The following is a 19,028-nucleotide window of genomic DNA, read 5'->3' as shown; positions in this document are numbered from 1 at the left end:
GCACAATATAAAAATTTTCAGGGTGCATACTGCAATGAATGTTATGGAGGAAGTTACCTCAGATAAAGAAAAGAGAAAAAAATATCATTATTCCATGATGGGATCTTGGTCTATCAAATCCTTTCTGATTTTTTAAAAATACTTTTTTATTTATTTATTTATTGAAAGGCAGGGTTACAGAGAGGCAGAGGCAGAGAGAGAGAGAGAGAGAGAGAGATCTTTCATCTGCTGGTTCACTCCCCAGATGGCTGGAATGGTCAGAGCTGGGCTGATCTGAAGCCAGGAGCCAGGAGCTTCTTCCAGGTCTCCCATGATGGTGCAGGGAACCAGCACCCATATGGGATGCCAGCGCCACAGGTGGTGGCTGTATCTGCTATGCCTCAGTGATAGCCCCTCCTTCCTGATTTTTTAAAGCATAGATATAGTGCTTAAACAGGTCTAGAGGGGGCGGCACTGTGGCACAGTGTGTTAACACCCTGGCCTGAAGCACCGGCATCCCATATGGGCACCGGTTCCAGACCCAGCTACTCCACTTCCTGTCCAGCTCTCTGCTTTGGCCTGGGAAAGCAGTAGAAGATGGCCCAAGTCCTTGGTTCCCTCACACACATGGGAAGATCTGGAGGAAGCTCCTGGCTCCTGGCTTCGGATTGGTGCAGCTACGGCCGTTGCGGCCAATTGGGGAGTGAACCATCACATGGAAGACCTCTCTCTCTCTCTCTCTCTGTCTCTGTCTCTGTCTCTGCCTCTGCCTCTCCTCTCTCTGTGTAACTCTGACTTTCAAGTAAAATAAATAAATCTTTAAAAAATAAGACTGTATTCTTTTGCATAATTACATATGGTTGCAATGTCAAGACCCCTTCTCCAGTAGATACTGACTGTGACAACCACTGAAAAATATTGAATTGTTCAACAATTCATTAAGCATTGAATATTTCTTTAACATATTATGCTCCATAAACTGCATTAGACAGCTGATAATTCCAAATGGCACAGTTTCTAGGTACCCAAGATAAGGTCATAATTTAATATGGTTTTAGTGTTCATGAATTAATGATTGCTTCATCTTTATTAAGCAGTAACATTTTTCAGAGGTGTTCCACAATTCTTAAGGTATTATATGCATATGAGAATAGGTGACAGAAGTGGTATATCTTGGATGCTGTCTCTGATGTAGATAGATACTGTGGGGATGAGGATTTGTTTATCTGGCATTTTGACTGTGAAAGATTGATCCTGCTATCTCTGGTTTAGCAGAAAATCAATTTGTGATATTTCTATATATGTGTAAATATTACTAAACAAAATAGTGAAATAGGAAAAAATTCATTATTTGTTCTATATTAACCTTTCTATGCTCTCATTTTGCAAGCAGCCTAGTTGATCTAGGTCCTTTCAGCTCTAACATTATAGCTCTCCAGTCAAAGACTCCAGCCAAAATGATCACTGGTTCTTTGCTTCTACTTTGTCTTTTCTGATATGATTATTGGTATCTGATTTCTGAGTAATGATGACAGTAAAGTATTATGACTTCTGCCTAGTGGAACTGATGGTTTGGTGCATGAAATTAACCATTTAGTGGTTTGTTTATCTTCTCTTTATTTGAAGCGTACTCACACACACACACACACATACACACTGAGAGAGAGAGAGAGAAAATGCAATCTTCTATCTGCTGGTTCACTTTCCAAGTTCCTGAAACTTCAGCTTGAGCCAGGGCAAAGACAGGAAGCCTAGAACTCATTCTGGGGCTCCCATGGGGGTTGATGTTCCAGGGTGTGGGCTAGCAAGAAGCTGGGTCAGAAGTGAAAGGTCTAGCACTCAAATAAGGCGCTCTGATTTGAGAAGTGGGCAGGCATCCCATGCAGTTTCTTGATCACTGTACCAAATGCCCACCCCAAAAAAGTAATATAGTTGAACTGGGACTCAAACTCATGCGTAGGAATATGGGTTGGGAGTGTCTGAAGTGAAGTCTTAAGCTTGCACAAAATAGACCTAAGCCACGGTGTTAATGGATCTTGATTTCTCTTAACTTACAAGACCATGTGATTCATGAGCACGTAAGTACTTCTACATTTTGAAAACTGCTTTTTAATAAAAGCAAGTTTATATTGTTATTTTAAATAAATTTAAAAACAGCAACTCTGTGCTGATACTGGGCTTGCAATTTCACATAAGTGATTTTATTTCATCTTGTATCCATTCCATAACTTCTTCCCTTTATTACAATGTTTAGATGAAATACGATAGGATAGAACACCAGGCGATTTCAATGTTGCTTAAGTTCCAAAACCTAACTTGATCACTTAGTTGTATGGAATGGATATATTAATAAACCCTTTAAGTTTCAGTTTCTCTTATATGTAATAGAGATAATATAATAACACCTAACTCCACATGGTTGTTCTGAAGATTGAATGAGGTGATGAATATAAAACTTGCTAGCATAGTGTCTGACATACAATAATAATTCAGCAAATGTTATGAACTATTATCATTGCCCAAGATCACAGAGCTTGTATGTTTAGGAACTAAAACTCAATGTTTGTGTCAAAACTTCATACCCTTGGGCCTGATGTTGTGGCTTAGCTGCTTGTGATGCTGGCATCCCATGTTAGAGTGCTGGTTCCTGTCCTGCCTACTCTGACTCTGATCTAAATCCCTGCTAATGGGCCTGGGAAGGCAGCAGACGGTGACCCAAGTACTTGGGCTCCTGCCATCCAGATGCAAAACCTGAATAGTTCCAGGATCCTGGCACTGGTTGCTGTGTCAATTTCGGGAGTGAACCAAATGGAAGATCTCTCTCTCTTTCTTGTTCTCCTGTTCTCCATCATCCAGCCTTTTTTTTTTTTTTTTTTTTTTTGACAGGCAGAGTGGACAGTGACAGAGAGAGAGAGAGAAAGGTCTTCCTATTCCATTGGTTCACCCCCCAATGGCTGCTGTGGCCCACGCACTGCGGCCGGCACACCGCACTGATCTGAAGCCAGGAGCCAGGTGCTTCCCCCTGGTCTCCCATGCTGGTGCAGGGCCCAAGCACTTGGGCCATCCTCCACTGCACTCCTGGGCCACAGCAGAGAGCTGGCCTGGAAGAGAAGCAACCGGGACAGAATCCGGCGCCCCAACCGGGACTAGAACCTGGGGTGCCGGTGCCGCAGGTGGAGGATTAGCTTAGTGAGCTGTGGCGCCGGCCCAGCCTTTCAAATAAATAAATAAGTCCTTATATATTAAGAAAGTTCATATTCTGTCCAGTATACCATACCTCTTCAGGTGAGTCATAAGCCTAAGGTGTTTTATGAGTAATTACACTGAAAGCTTGTACGAGTATGGAGTTTGAAACTATTGTTATGAAGTCTTTTCCCTACCAGGTGAATTCTCTACCTAGCAGTAAATGTAATTGCTTACATTTATAAATCATATCATGACAGGTTTCTTCCTAGACTGTTACAGTGGCTTTCCCTTGTTCTCAGGGTAATATACAAATTCTGATCATTCCTGAGAAGTCCTATGGGATCTGTCAATTGCCTTGGTCTTACAACTACTTTTCACTCACTCTGCTCAGAAGTTGAAGGATCTTAACCAGCTATTCATAACATCTCCTTGTCTGGAAGCCCCTTTTCTCCGCTTGTCTCTGGGTTAGTTTACTTCTTAGTCATCCTTTGGGTCTGAGCTTAAATATTTCATTCTCAGAGAAGACATCTCTGACTTCACCATTCCCTGAGCCTTATATCTCCAATAAATGCCACTCATACTTCACAGCACTTACTACAGGTCATTATAAGGTATTTATCAATGCATATTTGCTTAGTGTTGATCTATCCCAATATGCATTTAGCTTTGCAAGATCAGAGACTGTTGTGTAATGCAGTGTAGGTGTTATGCCCAGTTTGATTGTCCCCAAAGACCACCAAGGAGCCAATATTGCTGTAAAACACAAGAGAGTTTTATTACGGGTCCGTGCCTGGGCTCTCAACTATCACCGACGCAGCGGATTTGAATTGAGAGCTCCGACTCTTCAGTTAGCAGGGTTTTTATAGGGTTTTCACAGACATTCTATAAATTACAGTACCATTTAGCAAATCGTCTCATTCCGCGGGAAATTCAAAGAACATCTCTTAGAATTGATTAGTGCATCCAGTGGCGGGAATGGATTTGTAAAGGTGGTTGGATGGCTTTGGGGTTGATGCCTTTTAAATTGATTGGCTAACGTATAGGGCCCGAGCTGCTGGGGTGTAGTGCCAAACCGGTCTAGGGATGTTATCAGTCACCTTAACTGACCTGAAAAGACAGCTGGAACTTTAGGTATTTCTCTGCTATCTGCTAATTGCCTGTCTCTAGGGAGTTTATTGCAAGGGAAGTTAGTTTATTTTTAGGAGTTTCTGGCTCAGGGTTCAGGGCCCAGGCAGGCCTGAGTTACAAGATGGAGGCCTATTTTAAAATAGTTGCACCTTGATCCAGGCTCATGTCTCTCATAGGCTACAGAAAGAGTCTCCCTTCTACCATCCCAGCAAGTCTGCACACCCTTTCTGTACACAGCTGTGTGACTGTAGGCATATAGACATTTTTATGGGAAAATGTCATATAGAGCTATGCCTAAATGATATAACTTTGTAAATTTTACCATGCATTTTATATTTTTATTTATAAAAGAAGTCATATACAGTTGAAAATCCTTGTTTTCTCAGAGGTAGTCTTTGTACTGAATTTAATATTTATTATCCTCATGTAATTTTCATATTATTAATCACTGATGTATATCACTTAAACCATATGCAGAACTGTTTAACATATGTATAAAGTTCATACAAAGGATTTATTATGAGGATAATATCATATACCAAAATCCTTTTCTTTCTTCTTGTCTTTTACTATATACTGTGTCTTAAATTTTTGGGCTATGTTGTTACCAATAGTTCTAGTTCATGTGTTTTCACCAATGTATGAAATTTGATAAATCTAGTGCACCTATTTATTACCCGGATGATGGACATTTATGCCATGCCCAATGTTTTCCTGTCTCCATCAAGGCTATAATGAACTGATTTTTCATGTGTCCTTGTGAACCTCTGCAAATGTTCTCTGGGAAATATACCACAAAGTGGAAATGCGAGGTCAAAGAACATGCTCATCTTCAAATGTACTGTAGTATATAGATTTTAAAATGTTCTCCAAAATGGACTGATTTATTTCCTGCCAGCAGGATTTCATAGTTGCATTTTCCCCATAGTCTTGCCAATACTTGGCATTGTCAAAACTTTTAAAATGTGTCCATCTGATGATTTTGGAATGATGTTTTATTGTGTTAAAAATTCTTTATATTCTTGAAATATGATAGACACTATACAAATAGTTATTCTTTATGGAATTGCTGCTGAATATTTCATATTAGTACCTGAATTCAGTTTTAATGCTGTTGGGAAAAGATATGATGCTAAGAAAAGAATATCACCAATAATGGTGACATCCAAAGTAGCGTGTTATTGTAAGATTGAAAAATCCTCCCTCCCTCACCTTATCTCTAGCAAGTGAGAAGAGAAATGAGCATCTCTCCTGAGTTAGAGCTGTATCATATAAATTCTGTTAAATAAAAGTTTATTGAATGTTATCTTTTCCTCCTTTCACTCCCTTCCTTGCTGTAGAAGGCAGTGATGTGGTCTGAGGAGGTGAGGAGGGGAGCAGAAGGGATGGAGAGTGGGGGCTCTGGGGACAGCAATCAGGCCCAAGTGCTAGTGGCAGGGCCAAGATGCAGCAGTGCTGGGATCTGAGGAGGTGGTGATGCCTGTGGGCCCCAGAGCCAAGGGCTGCCCAAGTGTCCAGTGTGGTCCAGAGATTGGTTACAGGCAGGGGGGATAAGCACTCATTGTTGGAGAAGGGATTTATACAAATGGAAAAAGAAGAGGCATGGAAGACACGTGGGTGGTAGGTTGGAATTGGCAGGATATATTTTATCCTGCAGAAGCAGGCTAGTCAGGGCATGTTCTCATGGCAATTAAGGGAAGAAAGCAGGAAGGAAGTGCAAATGTAAAATGTATTTTTCAAGCCTCTGCTTGCATGAACTCTGCTAAGAAATGAGTGGCCAAATGCAAGTCACATGTCTAAGCCCAGAGTCTGGGTGGGAGAAGAGGATTTCAAATTTGAGGAGTACAAGGCTTGGATACAGGGAAGGCCCATTCATTAAGATCACTGACATTATTAATCTGCTACACTATATACTCCTCCAGTGGACTGAGCTAGAATCACAAACACAGCCCTGTTCTCCCTTGAATGGGCCATGGTGTAAGCAACTGTGAAACATTTATGCTGTCTACTTTTCTTGATCATATTATTGTTAGCATATCTAGTTGGTGTTGTCTTATGACTTTAACCTCTATTTCTTGATTTATTGACTTTGGATAGTTTCTATTTATTTCCTGTATAAAAATGAGATAATTAGAGCAATTACTGTTCTTTCCATCATTATTCTCTTATAATCATTTATAAGAGAAGTCAGTTTTTGTCTTTTATGCTATGTTTACATTAAGATTTATTTTAATATTTATCAGTTTTATATTCATGTCTTTCATATTTCATCAGTTGATTTTTAAAAATTAAAACTCACTATACATAATTCACAATGTTATAATTATATACATATTATTCATATTATTATTCATTGTGGAACTATGAAGTACATTCAACTCAAAGATGGAATTATTACTCGGTGGCATTTAAACTCTGTGGTAGGGGGATTTTCTCAGCGTCTCATTTTAATGGATTCCCTTTTCAATGCTTTTAAGCTTTCTTCTTTTCTGCAGGGTCGCGTGTAAATATGTATCCTAGGTCATCTTCTTTCTTGGCTCCCTTTTTCCATTGTGTTGGAATACCTTCTTGAATAATTTCATGTATTCATAAAGAGTGTGTGGGTTGTAAACTCTCTAAGTTCTTGCCTGTCACCTGTGCCTTCATTTTCCTCTACCATTTGATTGATATTTTTCAGGCATACGATTTTGGTTTAGACTTTGTTCTCCTTGAGGAGCTTGAGGACAGCATTGCATTATTCTCTGCTCTCTAAGTTGTTGAATATGTATAATTGTACTTAAAATTATGAAGCTTCCCCTGGATGTGGGTGTTTTCATTTGTTCTGTAGTATTCAGTCGTCCTTCAATCTAATAGCCTTGTACCTTTCTTCAATATAAGGAAATTATCTCTTATAATTTTGGGAGCTGTACTCGGCATTGTCATAGTTTCTGCCTGATTGGTATTTTATTAGATCATCATTATCAAACAGTTGACCGCAATCTAGTTAGGAATTATATTTTACATGCTATCCATTATGTAGATGCATGTTACTGTATATGCTGTATTTTTATTGTTTTCTGTTGCCATAGCAGAGTATCTGAGACTGGGCAGTTTGTGAAGAAAAGTTTATTTGGGCTCATAGTCCTGGGGGCCGGGATGTCCAAGAGCATGGCGCTGGTGTCTGCTTGGCTTCCCGCCAGTGCTTCATGCTGAACCGCAGGGTGATAGGGCAGCAGAAGGGCAAGCAGCAGCTATGAAACATGACAGGCGGCCTCCTTCATAGCATTCTTCTCTCACTACCCAGTACCACAAGATTGGGAACTCACTCACTCCCACAAGAAGACTTTCATGACCCAAATGCAGATGAGAAGTCCACCGCCTCTCAACACTGCCACACTGGGGACCAAGCCACAACAGGAAGTTTAGTGGAGGCAAACTGCATTCCAACCAGACTCCTGGTCTATCTTATTTCATTTCAGTTTTTGAAAACACTGATTGTGGAGCACTTATTGCTATCATGACCATATTAGTTTACTTTAGGTGTTATAAGAAAATACCATGGGTTGGTGGCTTAAAGAACAAAAAGTCATCCCTTATCCTGGAGTACCAATGGCTGCCTTCTTGCTATATTCTCATGTGGTCGGGAAAGAAAGATCTTGTATCTCTTATATGAATACTAATCCCCTAATAAAGGCTTGGCTTGCATAATCTAATTGCAAAAGGCCACATCTCCAAATACTATCAAATTGGGTTTTAGGCTTGATAATATGAGTCTGGGGGGACACATTTTGGTCTATGGAAATGACGCAAACTCTGCTGTATCTGCGGTTTGAAAGGAATGCATTTGATCAATAGTGTCCTTTTGAGCTGTTCTCCATATCTCATGTATTTTTCTTGTATTTTTCAGTTTATTCCTTTTTTGGAATATGCTATTTTTTAAATTTTCATTTATTTCATTTATTTGAGAGGCAGAGAGAAAAATTCATCTGCTGGTTCAATTCCCAAATGCCTATAATGGCTAGGCTGGGCCAGGTTGAAGCTGAAAGGTGGGAACTCAAATCAGGTCTTCCTTTCGGGGTGGGGCAGGGACCCAAGGACTGCCGCCTCCCAGGGTGCACATAAGCAGGAAGCTGGAATCAGGAGCTGAGCTGGCAGTACAGCTAGAACTCAAAACTATGCACTCTGATAGGAAATGTGGACATCCCAATCAGCAGTTTTATTGCTAGTCAAATGCTCACTCCTATATAATTTTAACTTCCTTTTATGTTTATAAATTGATGTTAAACTGCATACAATCTTTAATATGGAAATTACTGAATTTTCATTTCCTTTCTCAATCATGCTTTCAATTTCTAAGAATATTTTCTTTTTTCTGAATACTGTTTTCATAGCAGACTGTTGGATAGCTACCATTGCCTCTTTTTTCTCTATTTTTTAAAAACTGAGATGTAAATCATGTAATATAAAATTCACTATTTGAAAACATACCATTTAGTGCATTTTTTTTTGTTTAATCACTACGTTGGTAACCATTGCCACTATATAATTCCAGATTCCTTCCATCACTCCGAACAGAAACCCTATACGTATGAGCAGAAAGTTCCAATAATAACATTCTCCCAGCCCCTAGAAACTAATAATCTACTTTAACTTCTGTGGATTTGCCTAATCTACAAGTTTCAAACAGCTGGAAACATATAATACACATTGCTGTTTTTATCAGGCTTCTTTGACTTAGCATAATGTTTTCAAGGACCATACGTGCTGCAGTGTGTATTAGAACAGCATTATTTTTTTAACTTTTACTTAATGAATATAAATTTCCAAAGTACAGCTTATGGATTACAATGCCCCCCCCCCATAACTTCCCTCCCACCCGCAACCAGAACAGCATTATTTTATGGCTGAATAACATTCCACTGTATAGATACTACACATTTGTTTAAAAGTTGGGACTATTTTATATAATGTTTCTGTGACCGTTTGTATATAATTTTGTAGATATATGTTTTCAGTTCTATTGGTTTTATATTTAGAAGTAGACTTCTGAGTCAAATGGCAATTACATTTAACTCTTTGATGAACCACTATATTATTTTCCACAGTGTCTGTACATTCTCTGTTCCTTCCAGCAATGTGTGACAGGTCCAGTTTCTCTGCATCTTCCTCACCATTTGTTTTCTGATTTTTTTTTTTTAATTCTAAATATCCTCTTGGGTGTGTAGTGGTATCTCATTGTAGTTTTGATTTCCTTTTCCTAATTATGAATGATGTTTAGCATCTTTTCATGTCCTTAGTCACCATTTATGTATCTTCTTAGAGAAATGTCTATTCAAATCCTTTCCCATTTTTGAATTGTCTTTTTGTTATTGAGTTGTAAGAATTCTTTATGTTTTGTGGATACTAGGCTTTTATCTGACATCTTCTTCGCAAATATATTCTCCTATTACATGAGCTGTCTTCACTTTGATACAGAAATCTTCTTTGTGTCCTTTGATACACAAAGTTTTTTTAATGTTGATGAGGTTCAATTTACTTTTTTGCATCATATATAAGAAACCAGTCTTATCCAGAATCATGAATATTTATGTCTTTATTCTTTAAAGAGTTTTATATTTTTAGTTTTTATATTTAGATCTTTAATCCATTTTTAGTTAATGTTTGTGTATGGTATAAGCGATAGCTTCAAATTATTTTACACATGTACATCTGGTTTACCTAGCACCAATTGTTGAAAAGACTGTTATTTATCCCACTCAGCTGTCTTGTTATCTTTGTTGAAAATCAGTTGGACATAGTTGTATAGATTTACTTCTAGGCTTTTAATTTTATTCCATTGCTTTATATATCTAGCCTATGACAGTATTATACTTGTTTGACTGCTATAATTTGGTGGCAAGTTTTGAAATTTAGAGTCATCACATGTTTTTCATTTATTTCAAGATGATTTTCACAGTCTCTAAAATTTCCATAGATTTTTAGTATTAATATGTCTATTCACAGTTGCCTTTTGAATGTTTCTGAAGCAAGAGACATTAAAATATTATTTTATAGTATATTATTTCCCCCTCAATTATCTGTCATCCTTGCTTTTATCTCTCTTGATTTAAGTGATCAATATCCTTTATTTTTCTCCAGGGTTTGATACTCTGTTGATAGTAGTTGCTCATATTCTATTGAAGAAATGGATGAATAAATGACTCTCTTGAGATGAATGAGTAGGTGGACTGGTCTTCTCTGTTTTGAGGTGGATCAAAATTTATTCCTTCAAGATTTCTTTCTCACTAAAATGTCAGTATTGTCTGATCAATGCACATTTTACAAAATTATGATTTATGTGCTTATTTTAAGGCATAAATATTATGTGTGCTCTTAAGCCATTTCCTCCTGTTTATTCCTCTACACGGAGACAAAGTTTGGTGTCTGTTTCTCTCAGTCTCTCCTCTCACTTTTAACTTCTCATTCTGTCCCTATGCATTGCCACAGAGATGCCAATAATTTGTACTCAATAACCATAATATTGACTTCATCTAGACAGAAAGAACTGTCACTGGGCACACAATAGTTTTACTCCATCTTTATGGTTTCACTTGGGTTCACATAAATATATGACAACCTTTCCCTTGTAATGTGGCTTAGGTAATAAAAATTTCTCAATGATGAAATATTTATGATAGGTAAAATAAAATATTATGAGAAAACTCTTCTTGTGAGAAAGAAGTCAGTAGAAACTTTATAATATAAATGAATTTTAAGAAATTAAAATTGCATTTGTAATATTTTTGTGTGTACTCACTTTAGAAGACTCTTCTACTGGGGGAATCCTGTAAGAAGCCCACTTTCTACTTTGGAGTCCAAAGGTTGAGGGCAGCTCAGAAATCACCCTACACTTAGTCAATTGACTATTGCTTCCAAACACTTCAAAACTTGAGGAAGTGAAACAAAGATATGCCCAGAGATTACATGTAAGGCTATTATGAAATTATGAGCATTATGTCCTAGTCTTAATGTTCATGGACAGGTAAGCCTACTGGTCATATTGCTGTTTGGTAGAATCTTGGACACATCTTATCTTTCTTAATTCTGACCCCTTTTTAAAATTTGACTCTGTAACATTCCTGATGATTTTGTAGGCTACCCAATATTCTTTTAATAACGTATCCACCAATAAAACCCATACATCTTGGTTTCTGTGATTTGTCACATTTTCTGTTATAAAAAAAATCAATAAAGAGAGTTTTCTAAATGAAAACCAAATTGATGGCATTAAAATATCTCAGGGGCAGACATTTTGTACAGTGGTTAAGATGCCACTGAGAATATCTACATTCCGTTTGGGGGGACCAGCTCTACTTTGGATTCTAACTTCCTGCTCATTCACACTCTAGTGGGCAACAGGCCATGGTTGAGAGCGAACCTGAGTCACCAGCTCCTGGTATTGGCCTGTTCCCATTGGTGTACGCAGTTGAGAAATGATCAATGGAAGGAGGACATCTCTCTAAATCTGTCTCTCTTGCCTTTCAAATGAAAATAAATGAAACATTTCTAATGTATTAAAATTTTTAAAATGACATATTTATTTGTTTGAAAGACATAGTTACAAAGAAAGGAGGAGACTTAGAATTTTCCATCTACTGATTAACTTCCCAAATGGCTGCAGCAGCCAAGGCAAGGCCAGATCAAAGCCAGGAGCTTCTTTCAGGTCTCCCACATAGTGCAGGAGCCCAAGTACTTGGGCCATCTTCTGTTGCTTTCATGGGCACTTTAGCAGGAGCTAGATTGGAAGTAAAGCAGCCAGGACTCAAACTGGCTCCTATGTGGGATATTGGACCTGCAGGTTGTGACTTCACCTGCTATGTCACAAGGCTGACCCCTAAAATATTAAATTTTAAGTAATGCACATGAGTTCTTATTTCTGATTTGTGCTCCTTTGCTTTATACATCTTTTGCAGGATCATTTTTTCCAATAACTTTAATTCTCATATTTATTTTTAATAAATTAATGAGACTTTTCCCTTTCATTTCTCCAGCCAAATATTTAAGAGACACCTGGTTTTGTGACTTACAGTTATTAATACCTATGTCCTCCTCTTTTAAACATCTATCCTTACCTCATACACATGCTTCATCTCTCTCCCTCCTTACAAACCTACAGAGCACAGACCTGACATGAGATTTTCCCCCTATCATATCTTCTCTTACTTTTTCAGGGGAAGCATAGCAAAACACGCTGTTCTTTTTCTGCCACCCGTTTTATCTCTGTTTCCTTATAGTCATTCTCCAGTGTCCTCTTTTGCAGTTCTCTTCTATAGATTTAACTTAAACCTCACGCTATTTGCCTATCATAGAACAGCAATTTTCATTTTTAAAAATTCACTGGTAACAGTATTTTCCAGTGTTCTAGTGCAAAGCAACATATTTTATTGGATATAATTATTGGTTTATGATGAATTCCTTAAATGACTGCAATTGTTGGACCATCCATCATCAATCTTTTTTGCAGAAATTTTCAATGCATTCTATGCTAGAAGAATCCTGGGAGGCTGATTTAGTCTCTAGTCAAGAGAGGAAGGAAGCTGTGCTTTTCTGTGTCCACTGGACAGTAGCTACTGATGCTCCTTGTTCCAGAAAAGAGATCTGTGTTCCCAAATAGCTACAGCCATCTGGAACTGAGTGGCACCAACCCTCCACAAGGCAGAGCATGAACCTTCTAGCTAATCCAGTCTCCACTGCTTCCTATGTCTCCCAGAAAGCCAGGAGTCAGCTAGAATTTATGATTCCAGGTCAGCATCTCTCATTTCCACGGTCTGCCTCTTCCCTGAAAAGACTGAGTTTGTGAACTCTAGCCCAAGACCAACAATAAACAGAAGCCTATTCATCATAATAGTGACTCAGATTTGCTTAGAAAATTCTCTTTTGTGTAGAAACAAAAGGTTGATTACTGCTTTTCTTAGCCCCCTTGGGTAAGAACAATCCAGACCTTAGGAAGAACAGAAGCTTAGCTCTCTTTCAGTAGGTTAAAAAAATGTGTCCATGTTTCCCCCCAACCATGTAAAAAAAATAATATAAAGCAGTTGCTCATGAGGCTCGCCAGCTACCTTAGCTACCAGCAAGCATCCTGTTCCCAATGTAAGCCGCATGTCATTTGGGGGAGCTCATGCTTCCACATGGCTTCCTGAACCACATACATTTCCTGGCTGCAGCTTCCACTGGTCACTGGATGATTATAAGCAGCAGCAAGTGTTCAGGGCATAGAAAATAAATAGAATTCTAAGAAGTTCTCCAGAAAGGCTGCCAGCTGACAGATGCCAGCATGGGCACCGAATAACCACCAAGGCCTGCGGGAGAGAAAGCAGCTGCACGCACACTGTCCCTCTGAGAAATGCGGATGTGGCTGCTGTCTAGTTTATTTTACTTCAGAGGGGGAGCTGTAATGGCGAAGAATGGAAGAGGGTCTCCCAGGATTCCCTCCTGTCTCTGACACAGGCAGTCTATCTGGGCTTCCTGAGAAATCGTTTCTTTCCTAAGTCTTTCCTGGCTCTGCCAGTGGTAAGTAGCTTACTCTCTAGACTGTGCTGGCTGACCCGGGAACGGAAGACGTATCTTTTCCTACTCTGTAAATGGCTAGGAGCCAGAACTGAGGTATTGTTTTTGCTGTGTGTCCAGAGGTCTCATCCAGGACCTGAGCTACTAGAGAAGATGCTTATGTTTGTTCTCAGACGCACTTGTCAATGACAGGGAAGAGAGCAACTCCAATTTCCTCCTGAGTCCTCAACCGCTCTGTTCTGGAAGCTGGTAGTGTGGTGAATTATTCATTCCTGCAATGCCTCAAATTGTCATAGCACCTTTCTGCTAAGGTCTTCTCACAATTTCTGAAAAACATTGCCACGTTTGTATACTCAAATTTTGCTAGCTGAGTAGGGCATGAGAGTGTCATGTAATAGGAACACAGGTGCATGAATCTGGGAAGTTATTTCACTCAAACTAGCAATGTGAATGAAATTGAGGCAATGGTTCCCTTTCAATGACTCTTGGAGCTTGTGAAGACGCCCACCCCATCTGTCCTATTGTGATTGTTTTTAGTACAAACCCTGGGATTCAGAGAGGTCTTGAGACTTCCTTTTGTATTACCACAGGTTTGAAGGTCATTTGTCACCAGGTACTTGCAACTTTGAATTACCACTGATTCCAGCCCTTGATACCCCGAAGCAGGATGATTTTCCAAAGGCAGATTGTATTAGTCAGGTATTGTCACAGTTATGCAGTATAACAGATCTTCAAGAAATGTTCAAAGTGTACAGAGACAAGCTTTATATTACATATGTAAAGTTCTGGTTATCAGCTGGGGCAGCTCTGCTTCGGACTAAAGAACTGCTAGATTTGGTTTCTGGTTTCAATTTAACTTCAGGCCATCTCCATTTTTTCCTTTGGGTGAGTGGCTAGCTAGGATTATTTCTTTAGTGACTCACTAGAGGATAAGAGTGCAAATGGAAACACATGAGACCTCTGTAGGATTCACCTTAGAGTTGAAAACTACATTCATCTACATTCCATTGGCAAAAGGCAAACATGGGGATAATTCAGTGTTATTCCCAAGGAAAGTATACATTGCCATTCCAGCAGTAATACCACAATCACATGGTAAAGGACATGCATAAGTAATTCATGCAGTGTGTGAAAAACTGCAGATCATGATTTAATCTCCCATAGCAGTGCCCCACACAGGAGAGGAATCTCCTTGTTATTCATTTGAAAGTCGGAGTTACACAGATAGAGGAGAGGCAGAAGGGGGGGGGGGTCTTCCATCCTTTGGTTCACTCCCTAATTGGGCACAACATCCAGAGCTGTGCCAATCTGAAGTCAGGATCCAGGAGCTTCTTCCAGGTCTCCCATGTGGATGCAGGGGCCCAAGGGCTTGGACCATCTTCTACTGCTTTCCCAGGCCACAGCAGAGAGCTGGATTGGAAGTGGAGAAGCCAGGACTTTCCACAGCGCCAGCCCCTTCATGAAGATTTAGAAGTGTTCATGTACTCTCTTACAGAAGGAATGGTGGTGGGTCACTGGAGATCACTGGATTCATCCTTGCCTCCTTACAGGGAATGAAACAGCACTCCTGAAAAGCAAGGGGACATGCTCAAGGCCAGGCAGCTGGAGGTCTCAGTAATCCTTTCAGCATTGTGATACTAGGATTGCCACCACAGAACTATGGTGGAATAACTCAAGAAAGACCCATAGCATAATTTTGTGCGGTTCTAAAACCCTGAATTCCAAGCATATTTCTGCTCACATAAACATGAACTTGAGCATGCTGGGCACGTCTCATCTCCTAGGCCCAAGTCACCTGACCCCAATCGTGTTGACATTCTCTGTGACCTCTAAGGTGAACAGAACTTTAGACAGCCGTACCAAGAGGCCCTCTCGGCGTTTTGGAGACTCACATATATGAGAACAATCAAAAGTGACAGTACTTAGGGTAGCCAGGAAGTCTCCCTCTATTTTCCATGAGGAGCAGCAGCTGGCAAATCTGCCGGTGTCATCCTCTTGAGGTGCTCTTTGATGCCACGGGTGGGCTTGAGTTGCCAAAAGCGTAAGTGTGGCACCAGCATTGTGAGATCAAAGATCCAGGGTGTGCAGGCTTGAAGTTAATCATCTAACTGGAGTTAGGAAACCCCATCCTTGTCTTTCATTCCTTCCCTTGTAACTGCTGCTTCAGGAGGTTCTGAACAGAGGCCATGAAGGAAAAAAAATGATCACTTCTGCTTTGGAATTTTTAGTGAAGTAATTTTGATGCTTCAGGCCATCTTAAGGAGTCTACTGACAAGGCTTGCATCCCAGCCCTATGTGTGCACACACTTGAGGGCCCATTATTCAAATGATTTGCATTATGAATTTTAGTGTATTTACATTTCCTTTTGATGGAATGGAAGCTACTGTATTTCTTTTGGAGGAAGAGTGGGCAAGAGGAACATATCCGGAGCTTCCAAACCACCTCACTCAAATTCTTTTTACAAATAGCAGTAGTTTTCTTACTGACATCAGTTAAAAGCCCTTTCAGTTGAAATTGTCTAAGTGACAAGATAAACGGGTATATTCATCTTAAAGCTTGAGAAATACACAAGGGAATGAATCTTTCTAAGAATTATAAAAAAAAAGCCGTGAAAATCTTTAGATTGGGCTAAATATGCAGATGCAGTGAATTTTCACAATTTCAATTTACTTAGATAAGGAACTGAACAGTGTAATGGTCAGATTCAAACACTTAAATGTGTTCTTCTTTTTCTAATTTTGAAGTTGTTTCCTTCCTCTTGTATTCCTTTATATATTTTTGGCCATTTACTAGCTAATGTTTTTCTTCCTTTATACCTTTAAAGGAGCTTGAATTTGGTATCAGTGAGATCAGATCCGGCAATGTTTTTTATATAAAGATTTTGATAATAGGAATAGACAGAAAAATTAAAGGGAGTTTCAGAATGAATTAGGAATATTTTATTGGAGCTAGCATTGTAGTACAATGGATTAAACTGATTTCTGAGATACCAGCACTCTCAGAAGGGTACTGATTCAATTCCTAGCTGCCCCACTTCAGATCCAGCTCTCTGCTGATCACCGGAGAAAGCAACAGAAGATGGCTCAAGTCCTTGGGCCCCTGCCACTAATGTGGGAGACCTGGATGGAGTTCCTGGCTCCTGGCTTTGTTCTAGCACAGCCATTTGGGGAGTGAGCCAGTGGATGGACTATCTTTCCCTCTCTCCTCTCTGTCTTTCTCTCTGTGTAACTCTGTTTTCTAATAAATAAATCTTTAAAAATTAAAAACCAATAAAAAAGAATATTTTGTCAATTTGGAGGAAATAAAAATGAAACGTGCTTTTCCATGACAGGTCAAACTGCAGGATAATAGTTAAGAGGTGAGGTTGGAAAATACACTTTTTAAAATTTGTATGAAAAATGAGAACTCCAAGCTTCTTCAATTTTCCCTGTGTCTGAAAGCTTTCTGAGAAAGATTTCTAGATTTACCAAATAAAAAATGCAGGATACCCAGTTAAATTTGAATTTCAGATGTATAATGAATTGCATTGTACATAATTATAGTAATGATTATTTGCTGTTATCTGAAATTCAAATTTAACTGAGTTGCCTAGAATTTATCTGGCAACATTTGCCCTAGGCCTCCAATTGTTTCTCTTTCTTGTCCATTAAAAGCCTTCTGAAGAGGTCTGTCCCCTTTTCTACATCAGAGAGCTTTGTGATCTTTCTGAGATAGAAGGGAGTATTGTTAGCAGCACTGTCCTGGCCAGGCTACCAGAAAGGGAAGTAGGTTGCTAGTTTTCTCCATTAGTACTATACTTCCAGAATCACAATTTCAGTTGCTTTTTAAAATAACCTTTTCTCTCTTAGATGTTTTTAAATGATTTTCTAATTAAAACATTTTAATAGCCATAAAAATTGTAAATATTTATGGGACTTACTATGTGATGTTTTAGATAGATGTATCTATGTGTAATGATTGATCAGGATGAATATGTCCTCAAACATTCAACATCCCTTTTTGTAAAAAAAAAACAAACAAACTGTATTTTAAGTTTCTTTTTTACAATGAAATATACAGTATATTAACATTAGCTAAATTAGCTGATATATTAGCTATATATTCTATTGTATAAAGGAGTCTCAGAACTTACATCTGAAAAGCCGTAACTTAGCTAATGAATCTTTCCCCATCTCTACTCCACCCACACCCTCCTCAGTCTCAGTTAACTACCTTTAGACTTTTAATTTCTGTGAGAACATTTTCTGTTTAGACTCCACATATGGGTGAGATCATATAGTGCTTGTCTTTCTATGCTTGGCTTATTTGACTTAACATAATGACTTCCAGCTCCTTTTATATTTTTGTGGATAACAGTATTCCATCCTTTCTGATGGCTGAGTAGCATTCCATTGTGTATATGCATCAGATTTTGATTATCTATTCCACAGTGGATGGACACTTTGACAAATTGAACATAATTTGTCTATTGTGAACAGTTATGCAATAAACATGAGAGTGAAGATTCTCTGATTTCATTTCCCCTGGTATATATCCAGTAGTGGGACTGCTGGATCTTATGGTAGTTCTAATTTTACTTTGTTGAGAGACCTCCATAGTGTTTTCTATAATGGCCATACTAATTTACATTCCCATTGACAGTATGCAAGGGTTGCCATTTTCCACAGTCTTGCCAAAACTTCTTTTGACTTTATTTTTGATAATAGCCATCTAGCTGGAGTGCTAAGTCACGGTAGTTATGACTTATATTTCCCTGACAATTAGTGATGTTGAGTATTTTTTAATGTATCTGAGGTCATTTGTAGATCTTTCTTTGAGAAATTATTATTTAGATCTACTTCTCATTTCTTTGATTGTTATTTTGCTATTGAATTGAGTTCCTTCCATATTGTAGATATTAACCCTTTGTCATATGTGTTGATCACAAATATTTTTCCCAGTATGTAGGTTGTTTCTTTATTCTGATTGATGATTTGTTTGCTTGCAGAAGCTCTTTAGTTTTATGAAATCCCATTTCTCTATTTTCTTATTTTTGCTTTTGTTTCATGTACTTTTGAGATATGATCTTTTTTTTTATTTTATTATTTTTTATTTTTTACAGGCAGAGTGGACAGTGAGAGAGAGAGACAGAGAGAAAGGTCTTCCTTTTGCCGTTGGTTCACCCTCCAATGGCCGCCGCGGCCAGGGTGCTGCAGCCGGTGCACCGTGC

This window comes from Oryctolagus cuniculus, chromosome 4 (assembly GCF_964237555.1).
Source record: "Oryctolagus cuniculus chromosome 4, mOryCun1.1, whole genome shotgun sequence".
In the NCBI taxonomy this organism is placed as follows: domain Eukaryota; kingdom Metazoa; phylum Chordata; class Mammalia; order Lagomorpha; family Leporidae; genus Oryctolagus; species Oryctolagus cuniculus.
The sequence above is the reverse complement of the archived record's forward strand: the minus strand, read 5'-3'. Positions refer to the sequence as shown.